This window comes from Telmatherina bonti, assembly GCF_933228915.1.
Source record: "Telmatherina bonti genome assembly, chromosome: 23".
NCBI lineage: Eukaryota > Metazoa > Chordata > Actinopteri > Atheriniformes > Telmatherinidae > Telmatherina > Telmatherina bonti.
Genome location: NC_136632.1, coordinates 12533814 through 12548444, shown reverse-complemented (window position 1 = coordinate 12548444; position 14631 = coordinate 12533814). Strand labels below are relative to the sequence as shown.

Here is a 14631-nt window from a genome sequence, read left to right as displayed (position 1 = left end):
GCGGCGAAAAGTAGCCATTTCTACTCAGTTACTTATCCGTTAATTATCCTTATTGTCTATATCTATTCTATGTTCTATGTTCTCATTATGTATTAATTTGCTTCATTTAGCTCCATCTGCAGCAGCACCAGAAACTTGTGTACTGATGCTTACAGTCTGCTATGTTTGCTGGAGAAATTTTTCAGAGTATATTGAATTTTATAAAAAAAAATTTGAAGTGAACCTGCCTGAGCAATCACTCTCACTTGATGCAGACATTTCATTCTAAAAGTGAGTCATTTGAGAAAAAAAAAAAAAAAAAAAAAAAAGATTCTTGTCTACGATTATCATTCACAGGAAAAGAAGAAAAGTCATCTTTTCCTTGCTTTTTTTTTTTTTCTTTTTGTGAACTTTAAAGGGTCTAATGTCAGGGATATTATATTACTTTAACAGTTTAGCTACAATTATTTCTTATTAAAAAAAGTGATTTTTCATAGAACTTTGAATTCTTCCATTATTAAGTGGCAATTTAACCTTTTACCTTATACTTCTACCTTTAACAGCCACTGTTAATTCATTGCTTAGTATTTTATATGTAATATTTTCAACACTATCAGAGCAACATCCCTTATTATGCGGTAATAATGAACCACATGAAAGTTTTTTAAGCCATGAAACGTTTTGCAAACTAATATACCTTGTATATTTCCATATCTTGTTGAGAAAAACCTTTATATGACCAGTAAAAGCCTTGTTTTAGGATTAGTAGTGCACCTGTATCACCTTGCTCACTGTTATTACATAATACCTCAATCAGCTGACGTCAATTAGCATCACTACTTTCAGCAAGCTAGCTATCATTAGCCAACCAAGCAATCAAATTTTATTAGGTATTTAATTCAAATGACTATTAATATATGATTAGATTTAGTCTTATTTTATTTTCTTTCATCTTATTTCACATCAAGTTAATGTTAGTTTTACAGAGCTAACGCAACAAAACATTTTTATATTTGTTTTCAACAGTCTGGAAATAAGGTAAGATTATGTTATTATGGCACATGGATAGACTTCCTAAACAATGTTATTAACAGATGCTGTGCTCCTTATTTGAAAGATTATTAGCTGGCTTTATTTAAGCAACATTTCAACAGTGGCACCACTTTTCCAGAGAAAAGGTCAATGCTAATATAAGTGTTATCAACTGTTGCTAGGCATTAGCAGTCAAGCTAACTAGCCTGGGCAAATCAATCTCTTAACTTGTGTTTGTTTTTTGTGATAATTCTCCCACAGCTGTAAGTTTGTTAAGGTAGACTAGAAAAATATGACAATAACTGGAAAGTAAAATAAAAGGAAATTTGTTGAGTGAAGCAATACACATATTTTATATTAAATTTAGCTAAATGACTATTGGTAAACTTACAATGCTAACTTTGTCTTTAGCATGGCTAGTCAGATAAGTGGTTTAAGCAAAGCAAAATAATAGGAAACATGTAAAACATCATCTTGATGTGTAACTGTAATCACTGTAAAAATCTTTTAAAAGTATTGTGTAAGCCAAGAGTCAACCACTGACCCACATCCATGAGGGGATTATGAGACAGAACCCTGGGCAAATACTTGCCAAAGACCCCCATTCCCCCCATATATAAGTATTTTCATTTACTTTGTGGTCATTAAAGCCTCTCTGTTGGTTTGGCTTCTCAAAGTAACCTTGATGTTAGTTGGTGGGCTTTAGCTCTGTTTTTTTTTTTTTTTTTTTTACTTGTTTATATCTTGTGATGGTTGTTGGCTGTTGTGTTGTGCTTATTTAGTTTGGCCTTTTGGTGAATTTTCTCTATTTGTAGAATATTTCTGTATCTTTGTAGTTATTGATTTTAAACACCAGTAATTTTGCACGTCATTGCACTGATTTGCATCTTTTGCATTGAAGTTGGGTCTACTTTTAAAAAAAAAAAAAAAAAGTTGCTTTGTAATACTTTTGTCAAGTCACTCATTTACTGGTTGTGGGAATTCAGTCTTTTTCCCGTTTACTTTAAGTTAGTTTACATTACTTCAGGAAGTGATGTTTCAGCTAAAAGTGATGGATCTTTCGTAATTTAAAGGAATAAATGTACATTTTTATGCATACTGTCATGCTTAAATGCACTTTACTTGAGAAAACTGTCATGTTGAGATAAAAACAACATCCACATTTCAACACGATTTCAGCCACAAATCTGAACACCACTGCCATTTGTGTTCTCTAAAAGCTCATCCAGGGAGTGACTTGGTTTTTAATTAAACTACTGATATAAAGTAGGCAATTATATCTGTTGGATTAACTTCTGGAAGGGTGTAACCTCCCCTGCTTTACTTTGCGTTTGCGTCGTGGAGCCTTGTGGAGAGCCGCGTGTCCTGAAAAGGTTGCGCGTTTTGGCCGACAAACCAGCACCGCAAACGTGGCTGTCGCGACAAAGAAAACGGTTTGTTCAACCTTTTTGCATTAAAAGGGGTCAGATCCTTCCCTTTTTGTCACAGTTTGGCCCCGAAACACCAGTATTTCCAGCTAAAACTGGACGTGTAGGGTGCACCTTTGCGCAGACTGGTTTAATGCTGAGTGGCTCTCCTCTGGGTGCACAAAGGCAGCGGCTCGCAGAGGAACTTGTTCAGAGTGAACCGGGGACGCTGGGAGGCGAAATAAACAATCTGTGGTCTCGAAGTAGCAGCGATCGCGCTGTTTTCTGGCTGGAATCGCGTTTTCCCCTAACCCATCTGAGATATACGAGGTAAGGACTTGTTTTGAGCACGTTTCAGCGGGACTGGAGGGGCTGCGGAGCGGGTTAAAACCTCCTTCGCTCTGGCTTCCCGAGCATGGTTGTTTTTGCAGAAAATGGCGTCATCGCCCTCTTGTTTCTGCCTGGCCGCGGCGGAGAGAGGAATACTTTCAGAGACTTGTAGCAGCCTTCCCACACGGCATTTACTTCCTCAAAGGCAAAAATCACTTACTGCGACGTCTAACATTCAATAGCAAGCGGTCAAAACTGGAGCCAGTCGGTGATTTCGCGTGATAGGAGGACGCGCAAAGATGGAAGGGTCACCGGTCCTGTGCGCCAAGCTGCTTCTTGGAAAAGGTGGCACGGAGCCGCTAAACGCAGCGTTTTACATTCAGACTGGCAGCTTTCTCATCAGCTAAAGGCTAATCCTAAAGACCGCCGATGATTTGTGGTTTTCCCCATCATGTTGGTGGACATGCCCGTGGCAGCGCTGCGCCGTGTCTTTGTGTGTGTTTTATTCGGGTTAGCTCGTTTTTACGCCGCACTCCCCTGCCATGCTGCAATCGTTACGAAGGGGGCCTCTCTCTTTTTTTTTTTAACGGCGTGAAAGGTGCATTTTGCACTTGGCTTTTCCCTCTTCTGATCAATTTAAGCTGCTCCTTTGTGGTGGATTATCGTGGCGTTTTTAAAGCCTGACAATATAACCGTGTTAAAAGGAGATTTTCAGGCGGATAATGGGGGGGCGATGCAAATCGTGCCATGAGAACGGCGACTGCCTTGCGCTCTGGTTTTGCTGCCTATCAGACTAGGACAGTCTGAATGAGAGGAAAATTAAAAGTCCTTTGGACGAATCGCACAGTTTGCACAAAACTGGGGAAGTCCTGCGCTGCGCAATGATCGCGTCGCTTTGCGCAGAGAGCAGCTGCTGTAACCTCCGCCACCATTTCGCCGCGATATTTTTGTGTGTGTGTCGGCCAACCTTTTGTAAATAGTTGGGGGACTCTTGGATAAAAGAGCACAATAGTATTCACGCGGGCCCTTTATGGCCTGTGAATGTGCTCCCGAGTCCCACTCCGGCTGTCCTGTCTCTCCCTGTCGGCTACGTGCATGCGTCCTAGCACTGGCCACCACACATCCACCATAGCGAGGCCACTGGGTTCCTGTGCACACGCTCTGCTTGGTTCCTCTTGTGGCCAAAAAGTCGATGCCTGACGGCGTGGAGAGTGTTGTGTTGCAGGCCAAAGGAATCAAATCGAAGCAACCACGAAAAGATCATCCAGTAAAAAAAACTGCACCTCGCTCGCTCCATGCACGTTTTTTATTAAGTTTCCCGAGTTATGCAACCGCATCCCCGCACAGCGAAGTGCTCGTCCGCTTCAACGTACTCGTCACCCACCATCGGATGGACATTTTATCCCCCCTCCCCTCCTTGTGAAATGCCTGCTGAATCTGTCCACTTCCACTGGCATCCACACTGAATTAAAAAAGATATGTCATTTGCAAATCACCAAGTGCCATTTGCGTCACAGCCCGCGGCCTCGCACGCCCATGGGGGCCGATGGAGTTGCAAATGGAGACTGTGTGTGTGCATGTGTGTGTGTGCTGACGCTGCCCCAGCTGAAAGAGAACCAATAGACGCGGACCCAGGCGGCAACAAACCACCGTGCGCTTCCACTTTCGAGCAGTGCACCGACTTTGGATCCCGTAAGAACACGGAAGATCGCGCAGTTTATTCGGGTTGGTTACGTTTCCATCGCTCTACCCACGATGCGTAAGTGGACGCGTACACACACACACACGCGGCTTCGAAGTGCTACAGGGCTCGACAGGCCAGCCGAAGAGGAGTGTATCCGTCCGGAGCTTCCCTCATGGTGCTCGGTGCATGTGGCTGTGGAGAACTCGCTCCTGAGTGGATGTATGTCTTTCCCACTGGATCGCGGCGGTATGACCGTGGAGCCTTTACAGCTGGACTCCGATCCGGATTGGAAGCAATTCGTTTTTATAGATTATATCCACGACGCGCCACGCGTTTCTGGCTTGGAGAGGATGGTGTCTTTTTTATTTTTTATTTTTTGTTTAAATCCAGGAAGGTGTTATTTTGTTGCCGCTGCGCTTTTGGGCACTGCGCATGGTTTCATCCAACACAGCAAAAAAACACGAGGTAGAAGCTCGTGAAACCTCTCCTGCACATCCTGTCAGAGTGGAAGGCTTTTGTGGGGACTAGTTGTTTTGTGAGGAAGTCATGTAAACAAACGAGTTGAATGCTCTTTCTGTAGTCTTTCAGAAAGTCCAACTCCAGTCCTAAAAATGTAGAGAAAGTGGAGTTCAGCAAATCATACTTTTATGATAAAGTTTGGGTGGTGCTTAAGCCTACTTTTCATGTTTGCACGCACTTGTATGGCAGTATTCACACGTTGGACCATGCATTTAACCAAGTAATCTGTAAAGTAGTTAAAGAACTAGTTAAAAAGGCAGAGAAGCAGCCTCTGTGTTATGATGCATCATGTTTAGATTGTTTAAAGTTCCTAAATTATTGCTGCTCTTGGTAAAACTGCAACCTGCTTGGCTGTTGTTTCACTTTGTTTACTGCAAACTTTGCATTGCATGTTGCTCTGGATTCCACTTCTGCTCCAGGGTAATTATTTAGTTAAGGCTTTGTACAGATACTCCCACTTAAAGTTGTAATGCAGTGCATTAATAACTTTGACACAAAAGAGATGGTCAGTTAAGAATCCTCTGGGGAGGATAGAGCAGTAACTGGGACATGAGTGTGGAGAACGAAATTAAAGAAAAAGTGGGGAAAAGGAGGGTGGATACTTTATTGTTTTGATATTCAACATTAATGATCCTTTGGTCATCTCTGCTGGGCCTTCTTTATATGTTTAGACGTGGGGTTAACTGGAGAGAACAAGATGCGGGCCCGCCTTGTTCTCTTCCTTCCCGAAGCATCCCAGGTATCAGCGGGATTTATCAGACCTGATGCTGATGGCTACACTTCAATGATGTCACCGTGTGATTCAGTCACTTTAACAATGTGTTGTTGGGGTCCGTCACTGACTCAGCTTGCCATTCCAACACGAAAGTCAACAAACTTGTTTACCTGCCGGTCACATAGCGGTTAGTAAGGCACATAGATGCACAGGTCTGGAAATATCCATGTAGCCAGGCAGCTAGAAAATTAGCATCTGCCCCTCAGTTAGTAGGTCAACTAGTTATGGAGTGAGGATGTTATTCATCCTGTTCAGCCTAACCCTAACAGATATCTTGCTGTGTGAGCGGTGAAGGTGAGCATTGCTTTCAGCACAGCCTGACATGTCAACAAAGGCCTACTTTTTTACTTTAGAGATAGAAGTGTCCCTGACTTCTTGGAGAGTATATGCTCAAGTCTGCTGGGTGGGATCTCAGGTGATTTTGGAGTGTGTGTGCGTGTGTGTGTCTGATTTCATAGGAATTTGTTGTTTTTCTGCTTTACTATTTAACCTTCATGTCCAGCGCTTGTGGCCAGCTGTGCATTTCTGTTTGATTTTTAGAGACTCGGTATGAAAGACCAGGAGCTGCACATCCACACCTGGCCTGAAAATGCCCATTATGCATATCCCCTGGCTACATTTATTTAAATCTTTGTCCGTGCTCCTTTTCCACATTCTGCTGCTGCAACTCTTTTTATGCTACGATAATGTGCGTCGCCTGTGTGCTCGCAGCGCACGCTGCTTTTTGTAAAATTCCTTTTCTATTTTGTTTGGATGCTTCTGGAGAGATTTTAGTCTTAACTCTTCTCTTATGTTTTTCATGCTCTGTTCTGTCTTCAAGTGTGTTGTGGCTTGTTTGGGTGGTTTGAGTTGTCACAGAAAAACAAGTTTTGCAGACCTTTAACAGTCTCCGTTTCAGGTCAGGAAACTTTGTAGAGAAACAAAATGTGGACATTGACTGAAATGAAATGTTTCGGAGGTTGATATTGAGTCCTTTTCTTTTGTTTATGCTTCATGTGTACCTCTTTGCAAGTAGTTGTTCCTTTTTGGAAACAAAACATCACAGGAAACAGTGTGAGAGTTTCCTGGAATTACATTTTTGTCATTGGATGTGCATATTAATCATATATCAGAGTAAATGTTTATATTCTGCTACTAATGATCTACCCACAGTAATAAACTCCACACATTTTTTATATATTTATATTGTTTTCAGATAAAGTGCCGTTTCACATCCGTATATCATCTCCAATCTCAGGTAGTTAAATGTCATTTCTGCTAAATGACAAACTATGGATGGGGAAATGATCTTTTATATAATTGGCACTGTTAAACCTTTTGAAGAGTATAAAGTTGCAAGTGGACTGGATATAAGTTTTATGATGTCAGGTCTTACCAGCAGCCTGCTCTGCTTATATTTATTCAGTTTTATTTATGTACTCATTCCTTTTTACTATATATTGTAGTTCCACTCATCAGCTATAGCAGCATGTCTACCAACCTAAGGCCTTGTTTACGCTGCAATGCCATTAAAAAAGAACAAGCTTTGGTGCCTTCTGGCCTCCCATTTACACGGTTACAGAGTTTTGGTGGATTAAATTGCAAAGATTTGACAACAGCTAGTCCAGTCCGGTGAGTCAAGTCTGTGTAATCTCGAATCAGAGTCTTCTGTGACATCTTTCGCGTCATTTTGCACTTGCGCACTCAGACCCTGTTTAACTTGTGAAAAAGACAACAACAATGGCGGACCTCCGTGTCATGTTTGTGCAGCTGCTTGTTTTAATTCAGATGGTCTGGTGAAGCAAAACCATGTAGAACATGTATGCCATCAGCGAAGATGCAGAGGCTACTCACGCCTGCCTGACAAATAGCGGTTAGCATGCAATGCTAACGTTATGAGCAAGCGGCAGCCTCCGACGGTTAAAAGTGAAGCCTATGTGGAATTGCATAAAACTGCAGCTCCCCCTTCATCCGCTAGGGGCTGGCTCCAAAACAGAGCGAATCCCCATAGACTCCCATGTTAAAAAAGACCAACTTCATGGCAGAAATAAACATGTTTACAGCCTGGTTTAAAAATCCATTTTGGGTTTATAGGTCAGGTTTACCTTCATGACAACTGTGGGGGGGGAGTGATTTTTTTTTTCAAACTCACCCTTTTTAAAGTAATTTAATCTCGAAGTTGAGCATATTAAGGGGCGTGTCCTTTAGATTGACAGGTACCAATCTCCAGCTTTAAGTAAGAAGAACGTAGAACAACCGCGGTTTCTAGTCGGTTAACTTAACTTAGCTAGTTGCGTGACTTAGCTTTAGCCTGCTTACCTCCGTTAGCTGGTTAGCTCCCGTTATCTTGGGGTTAGCTCGGTTAGCTTTTAGCTACAGAAAGCTTGGAGTTCGCTCCATGTCAATCATCTGCCATGACGCTCACAGCTCCCTCTCAGCTCCACCTTTTTGCCAATATTTGTATTTTCCGGGCGAGACGACACACATGACGCTGCCGACATGGCAACGGTTGGAACCGCCCACCGAGCTTCAATTCAGCTCTTCAGAAACCTATGGGTGACATCACAGAGGCTCCGTCCATCTCTTTATATACAGTCTATGGTTATGAGGATGCGGCGCACACCTGGGTGTGTCAGTTTGACACGGCTAATGTTTTACTGCCCACTAGAGGACCAGGCATGTATACGACATCGTAGGTCCGGGCGATTGATCAGATTTTAATCTCAATTACGAACTGAGTTTTTAATGAAATAAAAGGGTGCAATTATTTTTCTCTTTGTAGTTTCCTTTCCTGCTGTCTTCAGTTGCTAATCGAGCGTCACTGGCATTGCACTGGCACTGTAAACTCCTTCCACAGCCGCTTTGGTTTCATTCAGACACTGTTCTCGCTAAATCTGGCAACTTTTTTTGTTGAAAGCGACTAGCGACAAATCTAGCAACTTTTACTGGAGTTATTAGAGACTTTTCTCGTGTTTTGGCGACTGACTTGACGGCACATATTGTTCTGCAGTTACTGCAACGAATGAGCAGCGGGAGCCTCTCCCTGTCCTAAAGCACTCCCAGGCGGCCAGTCTCAGTCGGCTCGGGCTGCAGGTCAATGTAGAATAACTGCAGTAGGTTGTGGAAGTTCACTACAACATAGTTTATACCATTGTCAGTGAGAACTGCCTGCATTATTTTCGTATAAACGCACACATAGTTTGGCGAGTTATATCACTGTTATAACCCTCTGTTACGGGGCGTTACCATAGCGACGCGTTAATCAGCTGGTTCAAATCAGCTGTCTATTAACAGGTGAATGAGAGAAATGCTGTAGCCTGACAGCGGTTGTTTGGCATAAAACGTACATCGATGTAAAATAGTTCCTATATAAGCGGTAAAAGCGGATTAAACAACTCAGAACCGTGCATTAGACGGTTATAATGCATGACACAGAGTCTGGAACACCTTTGTTTAAAAGTACTGGATAATTGGGTTAAATAATCGAGATCTCAATTTCAGTCAAAATAATCGTGATTATAATTTTTGTCATAATTGAACAGCCCTACTACATCGTTTCTGGTCCTGTTTGTAGTTTCCACTGCATGGAGATAGATGTGCAAATGCTTTTTGTTTCCATTTTTTTGTTTTTAAAATATTCAAAGGAAAAACTTTTTTATAGAAATGTGGTGTAAACAGGGCCTAAAACTGTTCTGGCCTTTGGCAGCAAGGTGGTGGCAATAAATTTACTGGGTCCTGTGGGTTGTGGGGTAGTTGCTTTGTGGATGGGTTTGCTTCCCACAAATGCATATGTAGCGTTAAGAATTTAGGTGAACACCTCAGACTGTTATATTTTTTTATTTTTAAACCATTCGTAATAGCTTTGTAGCTTAGCCAGGATGCAACTTTTCTAAGCAGACCATTGTTCTACTCTACTTCTTGCCAGTGGTTTTATTCTTATGGCTGACCAGCATTGCATTTGCAGTTTCACTCCAGGAATTAATAAAGATTTTTTTATGTTTAATTTTAATTCATGCTGTCTAATGCCAAGATGCTAAATGGACGAACTGACAGCAAAACAAAGAGCTTGTATTGCTGTATTGCTAAACTGTGATAAGTAAAGCATGTTTATCTTATGGCTGTCAGCTGGTCAAGTCACTTTCCACACTGTTTATTTGCTGTGTGTCTGTCTGCAGTCAACACCAGCAACGAGACTAACATCCAAAAGTAATGCATGTCAGAAACCATCATTCATATATGTCTATACATGTGCACACTGTAGATGTAGATATGTCTGAATTCTCAGTAGAGCAGCGAGGGCAGAAGAAAGTTCTTGTTTTTTTTACTCTCATCTTCTGTCTCTGAAAGTGCAAATGTCAATTTTTAGAGATTTAAAAGATGTTTCCAAATGGGAAGAACATTGACAAATTGATTTTTGGCTGACACAAACAGAGCATGTTTGCTTACAATCAGGTGTATTTTTTTTTGAGCAACGGGGAGCTTGTTTTGCTGGAAATGGCCGGTCAGTGTAAGACCATCTTTAAATGTATCTGAACTCCAAGACGTTTACAGTGAGAAACAGTAGATTTGGTGGTTTAATGGCTAAAAAATGGCAAAAAGCAGCAAATCTTCAAGCTGGGTAACAAAGTGCTCTAAGATTTCCTTTGAGTTGTATTAATATGTCAGTGAAAGATAGGTTTCATGTAAGAATATTAGCTCTAAATCAGATGTCCTCAGGCCTGTCAGTCTAAAGATTTAGTTTCTAAGTCCATCAAGTATATCATTCACATCTCACCTGTTCATTAGTATTAGAAGCTCATCGGTTTCTGCTGGATTAGAGGATGTGAAGTCATTGTTCCTGTGTTCCCCTGTTCATCCGCTGTTGTTTATCAAGCACTCTTCTGAGGAGGCAGGAAGGAAATACCTTTTTTTTCTCTTTTCATTGATTCAGAAACTTGTCAAGCAAGCAGTCATTTTCTTTCTGAAAGATCTTTCTGCGGCATCATGGGACGTCAAGGAAATAATGATTGAGTTTTCTCGACAACTTGGAATGAGTTTGCTTACCTGGCCTGCAGAGTGGGATCATCAGGTACTCTTCAGGATGTTGGACCAAAGATGCCAACAAGTCTCTGGTCCTGACTTTGTGCCCATGACATTTTCACTCTCATTACCTGAGTCATAGCAGGACTCATTCCTTCATAACCATGTCTGTCTGTTGCTATGGACACGGGAGGGCCCCTTGTGTTTAAGTGTGTTAATCTATCATTTGTGTGCATTTGTGGCTAAATGTGCTTGTTTAAAGCCAGAATGGTGGTTGTGCGCAGGTGTTTTTTGTAGGGGAGGGGTTTGTGTTTCAGCAGACTGATAGGTTTTTATGAAATATGTTGCAACAAAGTCATTAGCACCTGTTGGTCTTGGTTTGGAATTTGCAACCTTCTGGTGGTAAAATTTAAATAAGACTGGGGATCCTGAGGTGAATCTGTTGATTACATGCTGATGTGGATGTAAACGATGCCCAGAAGGAAGCTTGCGACCCTTTCTGAAAGCTTAGTCTTACTAAGATGCTCCTTGTCATTTGGCTGAAACCACAGATCAGCATACCGTACATTTACTCCAGCACGATGTTCAGATTCTGGATGACGAGGGGCCAGAAAGCTTCCCAGCGTGCTTCAAGTGAAACCGAGAAACGCCTTCAGCAGGTCATCCGGGGCCACAGGAGCCAACATGTTAACGCATAACACTTCACAGTCTTTCACTTCACACTTGAAACTCACAAATTCAGGTATTTTGGCTAAAAGAAATTTTCTCTCCGCTTGCGCTTGGCATCCATGTACAAACAGTTCTCGGCGCCATAGACAAAAACTCTCTGGAAGTCCCTGTCTGCATCGAGTTCTCAGCAGAACCAGATGAGTCTCAGGTATTGAAGGAAAACATTAGAAACATTCAGACCGTGCGGTTTTTCTGCACACACCGAAGCCATCTGGATTTTTTCTTTTGACAAGTGAAAGAGGAATAAAAGTTCATAGGAGCTTGAAATTTATTGCTGCCTGAAGGGATTATACCGACTGAAATGATTATTTTATTGTTTTTAAATGAAGGACCAAGACTCTGAGATTATTTGAGGACCTCAGCAGTTTGTATTATACACACTTTCTAATTAAAGTCTTAGTTCCTCATTAATGTCTTGTATTCATTTCTTTCTCTGATGTAAATAGAACATAGGTAGATGTATTATGTGTTTGTGTACTTTCTCTTCTTTAAACTGTTTTAATCTTATTGTTTTATTAGAAATTAATCTTGTTTTTATTCAGGTAAATCCCAACAAGGAAAACTGCCTTACACAGCCTGCAATATATATACCTGGTCTTACGTTTTTCCTTTAAAAAACAAAAAAACAAACATGGTTTTTACATTTACATTCAGCTTCCCTCTGTTTATGTAATATAGTCACTATTTTTATATGACATGACATCAGTTAACAGCGAGTGTCAAATGTTTTGGACTGATCCTTCATTCTACTTGTGACAGACATTTTCTTGTGAACTCCACTCCAGCTTTTAAGCAGATCTGTCATTTCTTGTAGCCTCTGCCGCTGAGTTATTGCACAGAGCTTAAGTATTTCATTTAAAGTGCAAAGAGCAGGAATTCAGAAAATGTCTCCTTCCTGAAAAAGCTCATTAGGCCTTTCAGAAGTGAGGAAATATAGAAAAAAAAATAGTTTTTGCTTTTTTAAATCTACTTTTCAGGGACAAAGTATACCATTATAATTAAGATACTAATTTGTTATTTAATGTTATTGTCTTCTTGTTTCATAAAGGGACTGGGATTCGTGTAATTTCAGATGTACTTTTTGTTTGTCTTAGATGAGGAAAAGTTTTCGCTTTTTAAGTTGTTTAAGTATCTCTAGCATTTAGGACAGGTGCATTTAATTCCACGCAGAAATCAGACTTTGTGATCGTGGAATTTACGTAGCTGTTACAATGTCAAGTATCTGATTTAATTTCCCGTTGCAGACTTCACCCTGACCTTTGTTTCTAGATAAATGCACTGACCTCTTGTTATGTTCTTTGCTGATAGATGTACTCAGTGAAGCTGAGATTGTGGCTGCATGCTGAGACTGATGTTGTGTGGTGGTAACACTGCTTTGTTCTCTCTCTTTTTTTTTTTTTTCTTTTGGCTGTTTTGGTTGGTGGTCTGTGTGTCCACTTTTGCAGACATGAAAGACTACAAAACTTTGCAACTAGTAAAGTAGTTTACATGCATGCTTTGTCTCCATCTGCTGGACATGTGGTGGAACTACCAATCTTCCCAAGCTGGGATAAGCTGCTGGTGATTACACTGGCTTTATAGTGGAGACACTGTGGTGTGACACATCTGCTGTAACTCCTGTGGAGTAATTCTTTTTTTTTTTTTTTTTTTGTCGGTGTATGATTCAGTTCTGGAGTTTAATTTCTAAACTATGACTTTGAAAGTAGTCAATTATGTTTAATTTATAATATAAAATTTTTATTTCCATATTTACTACATATTTGTAAGGATAAATAATGATTTTCTAACAGTGATCAATGCATTTTTTTTTACCACCGTCAAGCAGGTGGCAGATTTTATGTTTAAGCCAACAGTTTTTTTTTGTTTTTTTTTAAATTAGCAACTGTACACAAAAACGACTGGACAGAGTCTTATAATTTCATAATTTTTTTTGGGTCTTGGTCTAACTTGGATTTCATTACATTTTGGGAGTGATGTGATAAGGTCATTTTCAGTATATTTGGATGTAACTCTGCAATAAACGGTCAGGATACTTGGTAAAAAATGCAAGAGACATTCCCAACTTCTCCCAGGTTTTGCAAGATTTCAAAGGTAGATCTGGATCCTGGTAAAATTCTGGATAATGCATCCCAGAACAGGTAAAAATTGGGGATCTTTGCAATTTTTATCCGTACAAGAAAAAAACGTGATATGAACAAGATGCTGTGGATTATTATACGTGTATCTGAATGGTGTGTACATATATAACGAATGTGGGACTATAATATAGGGTGGACATCACAGTATGGGTGGGAATTAGCTGCTTGGTGGAGGTCTATGTCTTCAAGTGTTTTTCTGGTTTATTTGGTTGTTTTATCTTAAATGACCAACTCATCAATATGTGCAAAATATGTCATTTGGTTTCAGTCAGTTTTCCATCTTCCTGTGTTATTGCTGAATGCAAGTTTAATAATCTCTTGCACATCCAGTTAGATCTGAAATTTTCCTCTTGTATCACTAAAAATGTGATTTTTTTTTTTTTCAGCCTACAACTTCAACTTACCCCATGGTATTTAGATGGCAGGGCAAAATGTACCATTAGGAAAGAGAATGTAATGTACAGCATGCACTGTTAGAGCTGAACCTGCTGAACACTGAGTCTCCTGCTGAACACTTAGCCTGTATATATGCCTATGTGCTGTCAGCTGGAAGTGGCTCAGCTGATTAAACACTTGTATCTAATTACCACAAGAGGGCAGAAATATGTGGCTACATCACAATTCAAATGGCAGTCAATGTTTTTTTTTTTTATTTCATGCAAAAATACTGCAAATTTTTAATTTTTTTTTTATTAGAATTTATTACAAACTAAAAAAAAAAAAACAAAACAACTTTGAAACAGAACAAATATTGGTTACAACAATTTCTCAGGTACTCCTGAGCCAAAGATGAGTCGTAACAGTGGTGCTCCTGACTTAACCTGCGATTAGTCAGATGTTGTTTTTATTAGTATGTAATTACCGTATGACAGGATATTTATCTAATACTCCTGTAAGCAACGATTTACCTGGAGTCCATAGAATAAGGCACTTTTGTTACTTGCTGCAATTACCTACTTAAGGTTGAATGATTTTACACACACAAACACACACAAATCCTTAAAACACACCTCACAGCCTTACCTTCACTTAGAAACAAAC

The 14631-nt window shown here is 40.3% G+C and overlaps 1 protein-coding gene across 1 annotated transcript in view; it reads left to right on the top strand.

The window, feature by feature from the left end:
* Nucleotides 1-2639: 2639 nt before the first annotated feature.
* Nucleotides 2640-14631, top strand: part of znf800b (zinc finger protein 800b) — a 30317-nt gene continuing 18325 nt past the window's right edge. Inside the window, exon 1 of the mRNA XM_079263354.1 lies at nt 2640-2747. The gene's annotated coding sequence lies outside the window, so the exon portion shown is untranslated. The remainder of the gene's footprint in view (nt 2748-14631) is intronic.